The sequence below is a fragment of the Gavialis gangeticus genome, unplaced genomic scaffold (assembly GCF_001723915.1).
Source record: "Gavialis gangeticus isolate Ggan-Ray unplaced genomic scaffold, GavGan_comp1, whole genome shotgun sequence".
NCBI lineage: Eukaryota > Metazoa > Chordata > Crocodylia > Gavialidae > Gavialis > Gavialis gangeticus.
Genome location: NW_017729030.1, coordinates 11,273,398 through 11,279,149, shown reverse-complemented (window position 1 = coordinate 11,279,149; position 5,752 = coordinate 11,273,398).

Genomic DNA, 5,752 nt, shown 5'->3' with positions numbered 1-5,752 from the left:
GGTAATTGAAGTCACCCATGACAACCATGGTCCTGGAGCATGCGGCTTCAGCCAGTTCCCGGGCGAACTCCTGGTCAAGCTCAGGACTTTGGGTGGGAGGTCTGTAGTAGACTCCCACCGTTGTGTCCCCTGTACTGTGTTCCCCATGAATTTGAACCCAGAGGGTCTCCAGTCATCCACCCTGGTCGCCAATATCAGCTTGCAAGGACATGTAGCTTTCCTTAACATAGAGAGCTACACCCCTGCCCCTTTTATCTACACAATCCCTCCTGTACAGGGTATAGCCATCTATACCCGAGGTCCAGTCATGGGTGGAGTCCCACCAGGTCTCCGTTATCCTTAAAACATCATGTTTTTACTTCCCTTTAAATACTTGGGAGATGCTAAGGTATTATGAAGATGGGAACCACAGTGCTACCTAAATGGAACAGGATTGACTTACATACCTTCCAGAGACAAAAATCCTACTTAAACCTTTGTTGAGACAAGGTTATCAAATACTGTTAGCATGCAATCTGTACTTCAGAGTTTTGCATCAATAAAACCTCTTAATGTTACTGATTGTCCTGTATATCTAATCTAAGTCTATATTACTTTTTATGATCAGGTTTACAGCTAGAGGTATAGCTGTTCCACAGATAGCTTTGCAAAAAGTTTCAGTCAATTATGTTCTTGTTTTCTCTGAGAAAGTATTATTCGTTTGGTCAGGAGAGTTATTGCTTGTAATCATGTTATGAGTCTCTCCTTGCTCATCTACTTTTATATCAGTTTCTTTGCAACATTTGCTGAGGTGGGACCCAGGAGTTCCTTTGCAATTACCTGTATGCTTGGATCCTAATGTTTTTCCATCTTTATTAAGACTGCTGAGCATTAAGGTTTAAAGTCAATGCTTTCCCTTGAGAGCATTCAGAGAGGTCTTGTCCCCCAAACCATGAATTAACCATAAATTAGATTAAAGGTTCAGCTCTGCCCGCTTTGGGTTACTTGGATGGCACAAAGGGGTGAGATTCTGGTATTGAGTGGTCAGCAGATAGTTTTGTGCAGCAGGAGGGAGTCTTCATTAGCACAGAGCTGGCTCCTGGATTCCCACCTAATTACCAGCACAGGTTGTGTACTGAAAAAAAGGGGTGGGAATATGAGGAGCTGCTCCACTGATCATCTGTTGGTATACTTTGGAGCAGTCTTTAGGCTGCTCTAACTTATACCAAGCACAGAGTGACACAGAAATAGCTGTTCTTTCACTGCCCCTTTCTAACCTCCACACTGACCAGATCTTTGACAAATGAGAGAGTGGAACTATACCACAAAATTCAGCCAGCTTCAGACAAAACTAACACTTATATTTCTATTCAAATTAAGTTATGTTTCATGTGATTCTATCTTTATTTTCAATCATATGCCATATATTTGGAAAAAAATGTAAAAAAAATGTAATTAATTAAGTCTGACCTGATTCCAAACAAATAGTCAAGCTGGAAGAAATCTGTAAGCCTCATTTTGTTAGCTACTTGCTGCTACTTTGACATTCTTCAGAAGTCTGTGTGAGATGACCCATTTATCTGAGCGTATCAAGAGTCCCTGTCTCTGTCAGGATCAGAATCATAGAATCATAGAAAATTATAGTTGGAAGGGACCTCAAGAGGTCACCTAGTCCAACCAACCCCCTGCTCAAAGCTGGAGACCATCCCCAACTAGACCATCACAGTCAAGGCTTTGTCCAGCTGGCTCTTAAAACCCTCCAAGGATGGAGATTCTACCACCTCTCTGGGTAACCTGTTCTAGTGCTTTACTACCCGCCTAGTGAGAGTTTTTCCTAGTATCTAACCTAAACTTCCCTTGCTGCAACTTGAAACCATTGCTTCTTGTTCTGTCATCTGTCATCATTGAGAACAGTCTAGCTCCATCCTCCTTGTAACCACCCTTCAGGGAGTTGACAGCTGCTATTAAATCCAGTCTGTCTTCTCTTCTCCAAAGGAAATAAGCCCAGTTCCATCAGTCTCTCCTCAGGAGTCATGTGTCCCAGCTCCTAACCATTTTTGTTACCCACTGCTGGACTTTCTCCAATTTGTCCACATCCTTTCTGTAGTGGGGGGTCCAAAACTGGACACAGTACTCCAGATGTGGCCTCATCAGTGCTGAATACAGGGCAATTGCTGGCAATGCTCCTACTAATGCAGCCCAGTATGCCATTAGTCTTCTTCACAAGGGCACACTGTTCACTCATATGTCTACTGTAACTCCCAGGTCCTTTTCTGCAGAGCTGCCATTTATCCAGTTATTCCCCAGCCTGTACTGATATATGAGCTTGTTCCATCCTCAGTGCAGGAGTTTGCACTTGTCCTTATTGAACCTCATGAGATTTCTTTTCTGGTTCAATCATCTGTCTAGGTCTCCCTGAATCCTATCCCTACCCTCTGGTGTATCTACTACTCCTCCAGCTTAGTATCATCTTCAGACTTCCTGAGGGTTTTCTCCATTCCATCTCCCAGGTTGTTGATAAACATACTGAACAGGACCAGCCCCAGGACCAACCCTGGGGGCATTCCACTTTATATTCGCTGCCAGCTAGACATCAAGCTATTGATTACTACCTGTGGAGCCTGACAATCCTTATAATCCATTCATCCAACCTGTACTTCCTTAGCTTACTTGCATGAATGTTGTGGGAGACTGGTATCAAAAGCTTTGCTAAAGTAAAGGTATACTTTATGCAAATTTGTTTAGTGCGAAGCAGGGAACAGCTGAGCCATGCAGAGAAGGTACTTGCCCCATACTGCCTTGGTGATGTGCCCGCTGCACGTGCTGCTGCTTGCAGTGCAGGGTGAGCACTTTCTCTTTGCATGCCTGAACAATACTCTTATACTTCTTCCTAGTTCTTTGTCCAAGTTTCCACTTCTTGTAAGCTTCCTTTCACTGTTTTAGATCATTGAAGAGTTTCCTGCTAAGCCAAGCTGGTCTTCTGCTATGCTTGCAGGTCTTCCTGAACATTGGGATGGTTTGTTACTGTGCCCTCAGGTAGGTTTTTTTTAAAATACAACCACTTTTCATGGACTCCTCTACCTCTCAGATTGGCCTCCCAGGGGATCCTGCCCGTCAGTTTCCTGGGTGAGTTGAAGTCCACTATTCTGAAGTTCAGGGTCCTTACTCTGCTACTCTCGTTCCTTCTTTTCTTCAGGATCCTGAGCTCAATCATTCTATGGTCACTGCTGCCCAAGTTGCCATCCACTTCTTTATTCCTCATCAGTTCTCCCCAGTTTGTGAGCAGCAGGTCAAAAAAAAGCATGGCCACTAGTTGGCCTCTCCAACATGACAAAGCTGTCCTCAACACTCTCCAAAAACTTGGATTGCTTGTGCACTGCTGTAGTGCCCTCCCAGCAGATGTCAGGGAGAATCTCAGTATGTAACAAGGGTTCTAGCAAGTATTTTTTTCTGCCATTAAACATTGCATTAGCATGCTGGATATTATCTTATAATTCAATTTAGATCTCAATACACAATTACAATAATTGTATTTAATTCCAACATTTCATTGAATTTACTACTAAATTTCTGATTTGCTCTTGCAAATGCAAACATGTAAATTATTATTTTCCTGTTTCAAAGACGTTTAAACCCTTAATTGAATATGCAATGCTAACTATAAAAACATCACCCTGACATCTTTGAAAGGCTTTTCCTAATTTCTGGATGTGAATAAATATCTTCCCTTGAATAGTGACTTTTTGTTTCTCACTAAGGAGTCAAATAACATGCAGTACACAGATTAATTTTAGTTTTTTAGTTCATTTTAGTCCTTCAAAGTAGAGTATCATTTCCCTCTAAAAACTAGCATAAGTCGTAAAGCAGTCCAAAAATATCTCTTTTAAAACTCCCATTGAGAATAAGTTCCTGAAATATAACAGGGAAGTGAACCAATATAGCTGCTTGTGAAGTCAGAGGCTATTGCTTTTTTTTTTTGGTAACATGGGGTACAGAATATTAGAATTGGAACATTTCCATGATTGCTTTTAATTTGCTTATTAGTTGTCATGTGTTTCCTACATATGTTGATTATGCTTAGTTTAATTGAGTCTGATAGATTCAACTCAAGATACATGGAAAAGACAGTTAAGCATGTGTTTTAACTGGTTATCATTTTGGAAAGGGGATTGGGTGCATGTTAGCAAGAGAAAGGAAGCAGCACACAGCAACAGACTGATAAGAAGGCCTGATAGCCTGAATTGTGTAAGCCTAGGAAAAAACTAAAGAATGAGCTTCTGAATCTGGGGTGCTGTCTGAGCTTTGGAGTGGTGAGTCGGGAAACTCTCTCGTTTGAATTCTCCTGCATTCAAGAAAACAGGACTGTACATTCTTATAAATAAACAGAATTCAGCAAAAAGAGCTGACTCTGTCACCCATTACTCCTTCTCACTGGAATAACTTGCAGAACCCTGAATTTTGGCATGCCTCTGAGATCAAAAACAGTAGCACCATTCTTCTCTCCTCTTCTCTTCCCTGTTTTGTTGGCCCCCTACCCTCCACATTGGTTGACAGAACTGGCCAGCTACAGTGGAGAATATGCTGAATCATTCGGAGGGATTTTATGCCTGACACAGACTGAGCCCTTTGTTGTCTAGGTCTGTGAATTCACTGCCTTGACAGCCTCCTGCAAGCCTAGGTTTTAACTTGGACAGTGCTGAACCTGGACATCTTAAGATGCACTCCTTCTTTCAAACCCAATTATAACAGAACTACCACATCTGACAGTCCGTTTAAGGAGTGGGAGTTGTGTGTTGCAACTTCACAACACGACACCAATTGTGCAATCCCACGCAATGCATGGGCTCTGCCTTAACATTATCATCAAACCAGGATGCGGGTAGCCATCATGGTGTGACACCAGCACATTGATTGCAACCCCCTGATCTTGCCATGCGTCTCTGGGGTGCAGAGACAGTGATTTCACAACAGGGAGGAACTGCTTTGCAAGTTTTATCAGTTCACCATGGGGCTAGCTTGGCCCCAAGGGCAAAGACAGGCAGGTTTGCACCCTAGCCTGAAATCAGAAGGCAGGGTAGGAATCCACGTGAGACTGACTGAAGCAGCAAGAGCTCTAAACTGGATATCTAGAGAGTGCACACATCTAGGAGCAGGACAAAATCTGTGCCTCCTTCTCTTCTCTGGGGCTCTTTATCCCAGCGTCCCAAGGCAGAGACTCTGCATGTGGAGGGCCCAGCACACAAGGGCTCTGACTCCGCCAGACCCCTCTCCTCCCCAGTATGCCCAACCCCCATGATTTCTGGCGTTGTTCTTAAGGTCTGTGCTTCGGGAATGTGAAAAACTTAGCTCTTTTATACGTATTTAAATTGCAGATTCTCCTGTTACTGTCAAGGCCAGGTGAATAATACACCCATCCTCCCCACTAGGAAATGGGGCCGCGCCCTACTGAGGCGGTCGAGGGGCCATGCTGGAGCCCGTCTGGGTGGACGGAGGGGGATGGAGCCCCTCCCCTACCTTGCCCTGATTGGACCAGGTGCGTTCTCCCCTGCCCCGCCTATCTACCCCAGCTCATCGGGACAGTAGAGAGGGGCTGGCAGCGCGGCTAGAACGGCAACACCGGAAGTCCCCCAGTCCTCCCCCCCCCCTTTTTTTTTCGGGACAGCGTTACACCCGGCAGCAGCGTTACGGCTAGGCGCATGCGCTAGGGCCGGCCCGGTGCGTGGCAGTGCCTGTGAGCGGCGGGGGGAGGAGCCAGCCACCCTCTCTCTGCGCC